The sequence below is a fragment of the Mobula birostris genome, chromosome 5, assembly GCF_030028105.1.
Source record: "Mobula birostris isolate sMobBir1 chromosome 5, sMobBir1.hap1, whole genome shotgun sequence".
In the NCBI taxonomy this organism is placed as follows: Eukaryota; Metazoa; Chordata; class Chondrichthyes; order Myliobatiformes; family Myliobatidae; genus Mobula; species Mobula birostris.
The window spans coordinates 159,267,534-159,281,617 of record NC_092374.1 but is presented as its reverse complement, the minus strand read 5'-3'; positions in this window follow the sequence as shown (position 1 = coordinate 159,281,617).

Below are 14,084 nucleotides of genomic sequence, written 5' to 3'. Positions count from 1 at the left end.
GGCTTCTTCCATTGAGCCAATGTCTAATCCAGTTTACTACCTCTCCATGTATACCTAGCGACTGAAACTTCCTAACTAACCTCCCATGCGGGACCTTGTCAAAGGCCTTACTAACATCCACTGCCTTCCCTTCATCCACTTTCCTGGTAACCTCCTCGAAAAGTTCTAATAGATGGTTAAACATGACCTACCACGCACAAAGCCATGTTGACTCTCCCTAATAAGTCCCTGTCTGTCCGAATACTTGTAGGTCCTATCTCTCAGTACTCCTTCCAATAATATACCTACTACCGACATCAAACTTACCAGCCTATAATTTCCCGGATTACTTTTAGAGCCTTTTTTTAAATAACGGAACAACATGAGCTATCCTCCAATCCTCTGGCACCTCACCCGTAGATACCGACACTTTAAATATATCTGCCAGGGCCCCTGCAATTTCAACACTAGTCTCCTTCAAGGTCCGAGGGAACACCCTGTCAGATCCTGGGGATTTATCTACTCTGATTTGCCTCAAGGTAGCAAGCACCTCCTCCTCTTCAATCTGTATGGGTTTCCTGACCTCACTACTTGTTTGCCTTATTTCCATTGACTCCATGCCAGTTTCCTTAGTAAATACAGATGCAAGAAACCCATTTAAGATCTCCTCCATTTCTTTTGGTTCCATACATAGCCGACCACACTGATCTTCAAGAGGACCAATTTTATCCCTTACTATCCTGTATATTTATCTACTTGCTTTTAATTGATTTACAAAGTAATATGTATCTGGTTACATGGAGTCACAAGTTTCAAATTTACTGTAAAATTTTCTAAATCAGTTTTAAATTTAGTGGCTGAAAACTAAATTACAGTAAACTGAATCATAATTGGGTTTCTTATGCCTGAGGGTTTTAAGCTACAGTGTATGATAAAAACAAATGACTGGATATTCTGCAATACTTGGCTTCAGAGTTCAACCACATATGTATCTGAAATAGATTAAGAGTTTCAGTTTTTACAAACAGTATCTAATACTTGTTGGAATTTACAATGCCTCCCGGATGTTATTACACTATTAATTTTTGAAACATCTCAATGAGACTATAATTGCTGGGAAATGAATCTGTTGACCAACACCTACTGGTCTCCTCTGATGTCTTTATTATGTATGGCACAGGCTGAGGATAAAGTTAGCAATGCCTCTTCATCTGTCCCAGCAAGCAAAGCAAACTATTGCTACCTTGATGTCAAGAATAATCAAACTCACCTTATTCCTGGAATTTGGTCTTTCTTCTGTATTTGGATCAAGCTTGTGATGAAGCCTGGAGTGAAACCCAAACGATGCCTTGGTGGATAGGTTATTGATTAGTGCTGTTTGAATGCAGTGTTGGTGACGATTTTGATCACATTGCTGATGATTGAGAGTAGATTGACAGGGTGGCAATTAGCCTGACAAATTTCCACATTCCTCAGTAGATTCCAGTACAGTGACCAAAGTGGAACAGCTCAGCCAATTGTGCAGCAGGTTATGGGGAACAAATCTTCAGCACTTGTCGTTGTCTTGGTAAATTAGTTTATTATTGTCACATATACTGAGGAATAGTGAAAAACTTTGTTCTGCATGCCGTCCATACAGGTCAGTTCATTACAACAGTGCATTTAAGTAGGACAAGGGAAGCAATAACATAGTTAAGGATAAAGTGTTATCATTAGGGAGATAGTACGGTGCAAGCAGACAATAACGTGTAAGGCTACAGTGTAGATTCTGAAGTCAAAAGTCAATCTGATCGTACTAGGGGAACATTCACTATTCTAGAAGTGGGACAGAAACTGTACTTGAGCGTGGTGGTACATCCTTTCAAGCTTTTGTATCTTCTGCCCGGTGGAGGTGTGGGGGGAGTAGAAAGAACGCCTGGGGCAGGTGGAATCTTTGATTATGTTGACTGCTTAACCATGGCAATTAGAAGTGTAAACAGAATCACAGAACATAGAACATAGAGCATAGAACTCTACAGCATATTACAGGTTCTTCGGCCCACAATGTTGTGCCAACCATGTAACCTACTCCAGAAACTGCCCAGAATTATCCTAGTATGGAGCCCTCTATTTTGTAAGCTCCATGTACCTATCTAAGAGGCTCTTAAAAGACCCTATTGTATCCGCCTCCACCACCATCGCCAGCAGTGCATTCCACGCACCCACCACTCTCTGTGTGAAAAACTTACCCCGGATATCCCCTCTGTACCTACTTCCAAGCACCTTAAAACTATGCCCCCTTGTGTTAGCCATCTCCCCTGCGCTCTTTCTATAGTATCCACATCCTTCCTGTAGTGAGGTGACCAGAACTGAACACAGTACTTCAAGTGGGGTCTGACCAAGGTTTTATATAGGTGTAACATTACCTCACAGCTCTTGAACTCAATCCCATGGTTGATGAATGGCAACACACCATAAGCTTTCTTAACAACACTGTCAACCTGCACAGCAGCTTTGAGTGTCATATGGACATGGGTCCCAAGATCTCTGCAATCCTTCACACTGCCAAGAATTTTACTATTAATACTATATTCTGTCTTCAAATTTTACCTACCAAAATGAACTACTTCACACATATTTGGGTTGAACTCCATCTGCCACATCTCAGCCCAGTTCTGCATCCTATGGATGTCTGTTGTAACCTCTGACAACCCTCCATACTATCCACAATACCCCCAACCTTTGTATCATTAAAGCCCATTGAGCAGAGGCTGGTTTCTCTAATGTGCTGAGCTGTGTCCACACCTCTCTGACGTTTCTAACATTTTGGGCAAAGCAATTGTGATACATACAGACAGAATGCTTGCTCTGGCGCATCAATAAACATGGTGGGGGTTAAAAGGGAAATGCTAAGTTTCAGTCTTATCTATTTGCACCATCATTTTTACACAATTCGTCTTCTTTTGCAATTGTTTGTTTGCCAGTCTTTGTTACTTATAGTTTTTTTCATAAATTCTATTGTATTTCTTTATTTTCTTGTAATGCCTGAAGAAAACAAATCTCAAGGTGACGTATATGCACTTTGATAATAAATTTACTTTCTGCTATTTAGAAATTATTACTTTTTCAATTCCCTTTTTAAAAGATTAATATTAATCATTTTTGAACTTTTTTATGTTTCATTTATTTCAATCTGTCTCAGCACACTTTATTGATAATAAAACAATGAATACACATAAAGTTCTAATTTACTATCAAAGTTTGTGCACCATATACAACCTTGAGATTCATCTTTTGCAGGCACATAACAAAGAAGCATAATAGAATTCACTGAAAGCGCATACACAACAAGACCGCCACACATCCAATTTGTGAAAGAGGGTCAATATCGCAAATAGTAATAAAAGTAAACTAAAACACATGGAACATGAACTGCAGGGTCCCCAAAATTTTGTTCACAGCTACAGAGCCCATTCAGCACTGAGGCAAGTGAAGCCGGTCCAGAAGCTCGATGGCTACTGGGCAACCACTGCTCCCGAACCAGGCACTGTTGACCGAAGACTCCAGCAATTCTCTCCTAACGGTAGTGGCAAGAAAATGTGGGAGACCAGTCAAACGCAAGCTGAACACCTGTTCATTTTCCATTCTCATCCTCAGTGATTGTAAACTTGCTTAATGCTTTAATCAGCAGGGAGTAAATGGAGCCAACCACGGGTTTGTCTTCCGTTATCAGGCCTCGACGCAGCCCCAAACCTCAGCGATGGCTGCCTTGCTGAGAGTCTAGTTTGCTGAATCCTCCAGGAGATTGCAGAAGTGCTGGATCATTTAGTCAGTTTAAAAAGTACATCCTTAAAAGGGAAATTACAGACTGCAGATTACAGCAATTGTATATAGTCGGCCCTCCTTATCCGCGAGGAACCCCTCGCGGATACCAAAAAACGTGGATGCTCAAGTCCCTTATTTCAACCTGTCTCAATCAGGTGGACCTTAGGACCCAGCGGAATCTCGGACCTTATTTAACCTGACTCAGTGCGGTGGACATTGGGACCCGGCGGAGCTCTGAATCCACAGTGTCTCTGTTCACAAAAATAATCATGATCATGATTAAAAATAAAGTGGAAGTAATAAAGCGATCGGAAAGAGGTGAAATGCCATCGGTCATTGGAAAAGCGTTAGGCTACAGTCAGTCAACGATCGGAACAATTTTAAAGGATAAAGCGAGAAAGGCCCTTCCCCGATGAAAGTTACAGGATCAGTTCATTCCAAGGAGGAAGAAAGGTTCTAAGGGGAGTAACGGGCGACAGTGGATGACAGGGGAAGTCAAGGACAGTATAAAAATAAAAGAGAAGAAGTATAACATAGCAAGGATGAGTGGGAAGCTAGAGGATTAGGAGACTTTTAAGGAGCAACAGAGGATAACTAAAAAGGCAATACGGGGGGAAAAGATGAGGTACGAAGGTAAGCTAGCCAAGAATATGAAGGAGGGTAGTAAAAGCTTCTTTAGGTATATGAAGAGGAAAAAATTAGTTAAGACCAAAGTTGGGCCTTTGAAGACAGAAACGGATGAATTTATTATGGGGAACAAGGAAATGGCAGACGAGCTGAACAGGTACTTTGGATCTGTCTTCACTAGGGAAGACACAAACAATATCCCAGATGAAATAGTGGCCAGAGGACCTAGGGTAACAGAGGAACTGAAGGAAATTCACATCAGGAACAAAATGGTGTTGGGTAAACTGATGGGACTAAAGGTTGATAAATCCCCAGGGCCTGATGGTCTGCATCCCAGGGCACTTAAGGAGGTGGCTGTAGAAATCGTGAACGCATTGGTAATCATTTTCCAATGTTCTATAGATTCAGGATCAGTTCCTGCGGATTGGAGGGTAGCTAATGTTATCCCACTTTTTAAGAAAGGAGGGAGAGAGAAAACAGGCAATTATAGACCAGTTAGTCTGACATCAGTGGTGGGGAAGATGCTGGAGTCAATTATAAAAGATGAAATAGTGGCATATTTGGATAGCAGTGGCAGGATAGGCCAGAGTCAGCATGGATTTACGAAGGGGAAATCATGCTTGACTAATCTTCTGGAATTTTTTGAGAATGTAACTATGAAAATGGACATGGGAAAGCCAGTGGATGTAGTGTACCTGGACTTTCAGAAAGCCTTTGAGGTATTGGGGATAGGGTACTGACATGGATAGAAAATTGCTTGGCAGACAGGAAACAAAGAGTAGGGATTAATGGGTCCTTTTCAGAATGGCAGGCAGTAACTAGTGGGGTACCGCAAGGTTCGGTGCTGGGACCGCAGCTATTTACATTAATGATTTAGATGAAGGGATTAAATGTAACAGCAAATTTGCAGATGACACAAAGCTGGGTGGCAGTGTGAAATGTGAGGAGGATGTTATGAGAATGCAGGGTGACTTGGACAGGTTGGGTGAGTGGGCAGATGCAGTTTAATGGGGATAAATGTGAGGTTATCCACTTTGGTAGCAAGAGCAGGAAGGCAGATTACTATCTGAGTGGTGTCAAGGTAGGAAAAGGGGAAGTACAACGAGATCTACGTGTCCTTGTTCATCAGTCACTGAAAGTAAACATGCAGGTACAGCAGGTAGTGAAGAAAGCTAATGGCATGCCGGCCTTCATAACAAAGGGAATTGAGTATAGGAGCAAAGAGGTCCTCCTGCAGTTGTACAGGGCGCTGGTGAGACCACACCTGGAATATTGTGTACAGTTTTGGTCTCCAAATTTGAGGAAGGACATTCTAGCTATTGAGGGAGTGCAGCGTAGGTTCACGAGGTTAATTCCCAGGGTGGAGGGACTGTCATCTGTTGAAAGATTGGAGCGACTGGGGTTGTATACACTGGAATTCAGAAGGATGAGAGGGGATCTTATTGAGATATATAAGATTATTAAGGGATTAGACACGCTAGAGGCAGGAATCATGTTTCTGATGTTGGGGGAGTCCAGAACCAAAGGCCACAGTTTAAGAATAAGGGGTAGACAATTTAGAACAGAGTTGAGGAAAAACTTTTTCACACAGAGGGTTGTGTTTCTGTGGAATGCTCTGCCTCAGAAGGCAGTGGAGGCCAATTCTCTGGATTCTTTCAAGAAAGAGTTAGATAGAGAGCTTAAAGATAGCAGAGCCAAGGGATATGGGGAGAAGGCAGGAAAAGGGTACTGATTGTGGGTGATCAGCCATGATCACAGTGAATGGTGGTGCTGGCTCGAAGGGCTGAATGGCCTACTCCTGCACCTATTGTCTAATTGCCACAATCATTGTTCCAAGCAGTTGGCCAACCTTACCATGGATGATGGCATATTAACAAAGAGCTGTAATATACTCATTTTGGAGATCAGAGCTTCTTGTATTGACTAGATTCTTAGTGTGTGTAATGGCCTCAATGGAGTCGCAATCCCTTCAACCATTTGATTCACACTGATCTATAGAGCTATTAATTATTAGAGTTCCTATAGTGCTATTAATTACCCTGCTCAACAAGGTCTCCTCAAATACTCTGCAAGTTCAAAGTCAAAATAAATTTATTATCAAAATATGTATATGCCACCATACACTACTTTGAGATTCATTTCCTTGCAGGCATTTACAGGAAAATAAGGAAAGACAATAGAATTTATGAAAAACTATATGTAAATAAAGACTGACCAATAATCATCGTCCAAAAGACAAATAGTGCAAATAAACAATAAGTAATACTGAGAACATGAGTTGTAGAGTCCTTGAAAGTGAGTCTATAGGTTGTGGAGTTGGTTTAGAGTTGCAATGAGTGGAGTTATCCATGCTGGTTCAGGAGCCTGATGGTTGTAGGGTAATAACTGTTCCTGAACTTGGTGGTCTGGGACCTAAGGCTCCTGTACCTTCTGCCCAATGGTGGTACTGAGAAGAGAGCATGGCCTGGATTCTTGATGCTGCTTTCTTGCGGGTGCACTCCATGTAAATGCTCTCAGAGGTGGTGAGGACTTTGCCTGTGATGGACTGGGCTGTATCCATGACTTTCTGTAGACTTTTCCATTCCTAGATACTCACGTTACACCATCAGGCCACGTCTGAATTTATAGAACATTGCCAACATTTTAGAGGACATGTTGAATCTATGCAAACTACTAAGAAAGTAGAGGTGCTGTGGTACTTTCTTTGTGATGGAATTATGTGCTGGTATCAGGACAAATCCTCTGATGTTAATAACAGAAAGGAAAATAAAGTTACTGACTCTCGCCACCTTCAATCTCATATTCAGGAATGGCTTATGGATGTCTGGCTTCTTCCTTCTGTAGTCAATAATCAGCTCTTTGGTTTTGCTGTCATCGAGTGAGTGGCTGTTGTTGTTCCCCAGATTTTCAATCTGCTTCCTAAATGCCAATTTGGCTAACAATGATGGTGTCATCAACAAACTAACGTTGAGGTACCTGCGAGGGTGTCATATTCTCACCACTCATCTGCGTGCCCTTCAGACAGTCCTCTGTCTGTCAGGGTGCAATCTTGAAGAGCACCCCGATTATTCACTCCCTCATACTCCATTGTGATGTGTGAGTCACCAGGTGAAAACCCACCTGCGTTTCCTTCTGATAACTTTGCAGTGTAGTTATCAGGCTGCGTGAATCCTGCCATTGAGCCCTCGTTGGAATAACAAGCCTCATTCGACACTTGAACTACTTGGGGATGATAAATCAGCACTGTCAGCATTAGAAAGGTTCATGTTATCAACGTGCATGATACTTTAATTGTAGTTGAAATCAAATATGAGTGACCAGGATCTGCCATGATACCTGGTAACTAGGGTTGGAATGCCCCTACTGTCCAGTGACAATGAGGCTCCACTTGTTCTGCGTCTCCTCCGTGCACGCTGTGGAATCTGTAGGCAGACACTTGTCCGTTTCTCTTTTAGTCCGTGAGCCAGGACCCCAAATTTGGGCCACCAGTACCATCTAGGGGGAATAATTCTTGGCAAGGTAGTGCTAGAAAATATGTGACAGCATTGCAGCAGTGTGAGGGGGACTGGCAGTTGCACCTCCATGTTATAAGAACCATGATCCTATGGTGCTTTGCCTATGAGATGAATTATGCCAGGTACCTGTCCCCTTACTTTGCTCAGATGATGAACCTCCCAGAGAAGAATCCTTCTGTGTATGAGGCCTTCAAGACAGGCCAATTCTCAGTGCAGCTGTCAAGTAACAACACTTTTGGGCAGGTCCCTGTGGACCAGGCAATTGAAGCCACAGTGAACAAAGACACACAGACTCCTGGAAGCACATCGTGGTTCAGCCTGAATGCTGGAGCTATCAAGCGTTACTACGTAACAGCTGAGCACTGCAGTGCATTCCTGGGACAGTTAAGGGAGATGGTGCAAGGCAACAAATCAGAGCTTTGTCATGTGGAGCTACAGCGGCCAAGAATCCAGAAAGATGAGGAAGCAGTTTCAGCAGTGGTTAGCCTCATACGTGAATGGGTCAACCCATTTGCAGAGAAACAGGACCTCATTAGCATCTTTACGGCAAAGGCAGCCCCCAAGGACATTGCATCCGACCTGATGAAGGCATGTGAGATTGGTGAGCAATGCTATGCAGCCTTCAAGGATGAGAGACTAGAGGAAGACCCACCAACAAAGAAATTCCATGACCCAATGAAAACCAACAAGCTGAAAACATTCAGTGATATGTATAAGAAGAGAGAAGTGAAATCAAATGGGAGAGCGAACCTCTTGAAAGCAGACAGGTCTTTGTTTGGACGCATCATAGTGATAACACAAGGGCACAGTCTACGTGTGGAGGATATCTTTTCTCATCCCCTTGGACCATTGTGCTGGGCTCTGTCCACACCAGAAGGATCGCTGAGAAAGACAAATAAAGCTACTTTAGCCACAACCTTGCAGAAAAATATAGCAGTAGAAGAGCAACTCCCAGGAAACTCTGCTACAGTGGTTGATGGAATGAACTTGGTCCAAAGAGTGAAAGGTGATCAAGTTACTTTCAGAGATGTTGCTATAACAATTCTGGGTATGGCTCTGAGGGAAGGCAGTCAGAGTAGCAGAATAGATATTGTATTCGACACCTACAAGGAGAACTCTATCAAGAATAGTAAAAGATCTCTACAGGGTGAAGAGACTGGTCATGAGTTGCAAGGTATCTCAGGCACACAGATGGTGAGGAAGTGGAGGAGCTTCCTGACCAAAGTCAGTAACAAAAATAGTCTCATTAGCTTCATAGTCCATGAATGGAGGAAGGCGGGGTACAGAGCAAAGCTACAGGAGAAGATCCTGTATGCAACTGTGATGGTCACCAAGAAGAAGCAGATGGCTGCCTACTTATCCATGCTGCCCATGCCACAAGAGAGTAACACCAATCAGTATTGATCTGCTCAGGAGACACAGATGCCCTTGTCATGTCATTAGCATTTTGTTACAAGATTGAGGCCCCATTGTTCCAGAAGTGTGGCACAAGAACCCGTACAACGCTTGTAGACATCAGGAAGGTTGCTGCCGCTGTTGGCATAGAGGTTTGTAGGGCTCTCATCAGGTTGCACGCATATACAGGATGTTACACTGTAAGCACTTTTGCAGGCAAAGGGAAGACAAGTGCCATAAAATTTCTGACCAGCAACAGGGAAACTCAGGACACATTCTTAGAGTTGGGTCAGGAATAGGACCTCTCCCCAGAACTGATGGACAAACTGGAGGTATTTACATGTCTCCTGTATGCCCCAAAAGCATCGACCACCAAGGTCAATGAGCTCAGGTATCACCTTTTCTGTGCCAAAAAATTACAAGTCATCAACTCCCACCATGCAAGGACTGCTTAACAAAACATGCACAGTGAGCCAACTGATATATGGAGAAGATGTTTGGAGAAGGACCCACAAGTGCCAAGCCCTGTTGGCAGAGGATGGAAGATGGAGAGAGAAGAGGAAGCTGAACAGTTGGTGGTGCACTGGATGGAAGGCCAGCCAGCACCCGATATCGTCCTGAATCTACTGGTCTGTAACTGTCCAAAAAAATGTTCACTCCCAAGATGTATGTGTGTTGCAAATGGCATTAGGTGTACTGACATGTGTAGACTGGCAGACTGTGAGAACCAGGCATCCATCTCAGAGAGGTGCGATCATGTTTGCTCTTGTGTGCTGGGGCAGCAGGCTGAGGGTAGCAGGCACCAACAGAATCAACAAACTCGTTCGTAAGGCCAGTGATGTTGTGGGGATGGAACTGGACTCTCTGACAGCGGTGTCTGAAAAGAGGATGCTGTCCAAGTTGCATGCCATCTTGGACAATGTCTCCCATCCACTACATAATGTACTGGTTGGGCACAGGAGTACATTCAGCCAGGGACTCATTCCACCGAGATGCAGCACAGAGCGTCATAGGAAGTCATTCCTGTCTGTGGCCATCAAACTTTACAGCTCCTCCCTTGGAGGGTCAGACACTCTGAGACAACAGGCTGGTCCTGGACTTATTTCCTGGCATAATTTACATATTACTATTTAATTATTTATGGTTTTATTACTACTTAATTATTTATGGTGCAACTGTAACGAAAACCAATTTCCCCCGGGATCAATAAAGTATGACTATGACTATGAGTGTGAAAAGTTCAGACTTCAGAAAGCAGTCTGATTAAATATATACATTTTACAACCAAATGGGGCCTAGGTTATGCCCGTGTGGAAGCCCACATTTGAATTATTGTTCTGTAATTCTATATGCTATGATAAAAACTTAAGATTGTTTTGATTTGATACAACAATATGGAAAATATCATGACATTGCTAAAACTCCAGAAATCTCTCCAAATTAGGTTTTTTTTTACCTTTTGGGGGGTGGGGTAACATTTTCTGCTATACTGATGTTTATATGGCATATATACAAAAAGTGATGACTTATTTGAAGTAATAAAGCTACCATTGGTGCAATGCTATCACATAGTTTCTAACTTTAGAGATGTATACCTTGCCAAAAATCACTATGAGCATTACTCCCCTCAGATGGTACCGACCAACCCTACTGGCTCACTTCTTCTCCTGTAAGGAGCTAATGTTAACCTAACATTTAACATTAAAAGTTAATGTTAAATTAATATTAACAGCAGGGCAGTGTAATGGTTAGCATGGCTTATTACAGCACCAGAGACCCAGGTTCAATTCTGCCACTGTCTGTAAGGAGTTTGTATGTTCTCTTCATGACCGCACGGGTTTCCTTCGGTTACATCTGTTTCTTCCAACATTCCCAAGAGACACGGGCTAGTAGGTTGACTAGCCACATGGGTCTGATTCAGCGGCACAGGCTTATTGGGTTGGAAAGCATGAAAAAGTGTTGTATCTCTAAATAAATTTAAAAGGCATGTGTTTGACAGATGGAGAGTTCTTGGTGAGGCTAATTGACTGAGGTGAGCTGACATCCATCAGTTCCCAATGATAAATAGTCGAGGGATAGAGGAAGATGAATGAACTATTGAAGAGGTTGGGGTTATATCCACACCATGATATGGGTCAAGGCCCGACTGTGTATGAATATCTGCAGAAGTGTGTCAATGTTTACACTTTCAGGGCTGGGAGACTGTACAAGCTCCTTTAATACAAGGATCAGTGTGTCAAAGTAAAATTTATTATCACATGCACATGTATGCACAGGTGCATTGAAAATCTTCCTTACAGCAGCATCACAGTATTAAAGAGACAATATACACAAGAAAAAATACATAAATTAAACATGAATTGTACAGAAAGAATTAATTTCGAACAATGAAAACCAAGTCCATTGTAGTGCATTGTATCAAAATGGTCAGAGTGTTGCTATATTGCAATTAGTGTTGCATGGGTTGGTTCAAGAACCAAACGGTTGAAAGGAAGTAGCTGCTCTTGAAGCTGATAGTGGGACTGCAGGCTTCTGAAATTGATGAAAAATAAAGCAAGTTGGTATCCAACGAAGGCTCTGTGAGATTGTGTGTGTGTGTATGTGTGTGTTGACCCCATACCCCTTTGATTAATGTGCACAGCTAATACTACTCTATACTATACATAAATAAAATATATATATATAGTTCCTTAAGGTTGACAAGCTCCCACTACCTATTAAATGCTTCCAGTGGCATGTAGTTCAAATAGCCTCTGACAAACAAGTCCAGCTAATGGCCTTCACGTTTGACTTAGCTACTAAGCGCAGCAGAACCGTTTCTACTGACAGGAGAACGGGCAAAGGCAGGTTATTGGAGCCTTAAAACCAGTTGCTTTGTGCAAATGGGGCTCATCAGTTGTGGTTGGCAGCTCATCTAGGAGAAGGAAAACTCCAATCTCAAACCTCTGCTGCCTTGCAGATATACCCACTCATGGGGAAGGCTTTGGGAGTAAACCCCGAGGGAAAAATCTGGAGCTGGAGTCCCTAAGGCAGTCCTATATTGTGTTCAATGCTGAATGGCAATTCCTGTGATGCTTCTGGTACCTATATTGGTCTTCATCATTCTTTAGGGCTCATCAGATGCATGGAGACGGGGAGCTTGCTAGACGGGCAACAGCTTGCTCTCCATATTGTATTGCCCAGGCTTGCGTACCTAGACTAGTAGGATGCAACATCCATGGTTAACTTTGACTGACAAGGGCCTCATTTTCTCACACACAGAAGTGTCAAAAAATTATTGAGCTGTTAAAAGCCCTTTAAAAGCAAAATGTCATTTCATGACAATTTAGTAACCCACCCAAAGATGCAATTAGGTAAGATCAGAGAAGTTTATTAAGATTGATTCACCTTGTGACAGGAATCCAATTATGAATAAGTAATTGCTTGGAAACTTTCTGCTCACCTGATAAATCCTTTAAGAGTATTGCACTGAAAATCCATCTGCAATCTAATAAAGAATTAGCAATGAAACATTTTAAAAGTTGTCTCAGAAGGCTAATAAAGATAAAGCAAAGAACATGGTGGGAGAGAGTTAAAGTTGAAGTTCTCAGGTCAGGTGAGGAAAGATTGTGTAAAACTTAGTCTTATGTTAAATAGAAAGGTTATTTTGCAAATGTTAGTGACAGTGATGTTTTATTTTAAAACTCCTCTTAACTACTCTTCTGTTTTGAGCATGTAGTATTTATTAGAGTCATATTTATAGAGCACTACATCACAGAAACAGGCTCTTCAGCCCATCTAGGCCATGCCAAACTATTATGCCACTTAATCCTATGAATCTACATCTGGATCATAGTCCCCCATCCATGTACTTATCCAAATTTCTCCTAATGGTGAAGTCCCTTTCTTCAAAATAGCAGCCTTTGGGTTCAGCACACAATTTTCCATAATTTCCACTTTCTCCGACGGGATCCCACCGTCAAGCACATCGTTCCTTCCCCCCCCCACTTTCTGCAGGGATCGCTCCCTACACGGCTTCCTTGTCCATTCGACCCTCCCCTCTGATCTCCCTCCTGTTCCTTATCTTTGCAAAGCAGAACAAGTGCTACTCCTGCCCCTACACCTCCTTCCTCCTTCCTCACTACCATGCAGGGCCCCAGATAGTCCTTCCAGGTGATGAGACACTTCATCTGTGAGTCTGTTGGGGTCATATAATGCGTCCGGTGCTCCCAGTGTGGCCTCCTGTATATCGGTGAGAACCAACAGATTGGGAGATCGTTTCACCAAGCACTTACACTTCATCAGCCAGAAACAGCAGGATCCCCTTGTGTTCACCCATTTTAATTCCACTTCCCATTCCCATTCCGATATGTCAATCCATGGCCTCCTCCACTGTCGCAATGAGGCCACCCTCAGGTTGGAGGAGCATCACCTCTGGGTAGCTTCCAACCTGATGGCATGAACATTGATTTTTCAAACTTCCAGAAATGCCCCTCCTCCTCCTCCTCCTTCACCATTCCCCATCCCCTTTTCCCTCTCTCGCCTTATCTTCTTGCCTGCCCATCGCCTCCATCTGTTGCTCCTTCCTCCCTTTCTTTCTTCCATGGTCTTCTATCCCCACCTATCAGAATCCTCCTTCTCCAGCCCTGTATTTCGTTCGCCAATCATCGTCCTAGCTCCTTACTTCGCCCTCCCAGTTCCACCTATCACCTTGTGTTTTTCACTCCCCTCCCCCCACCTTTTAAATCTACTCCACATCTTTTTTTTTGTCCAGTCCTGATGAAG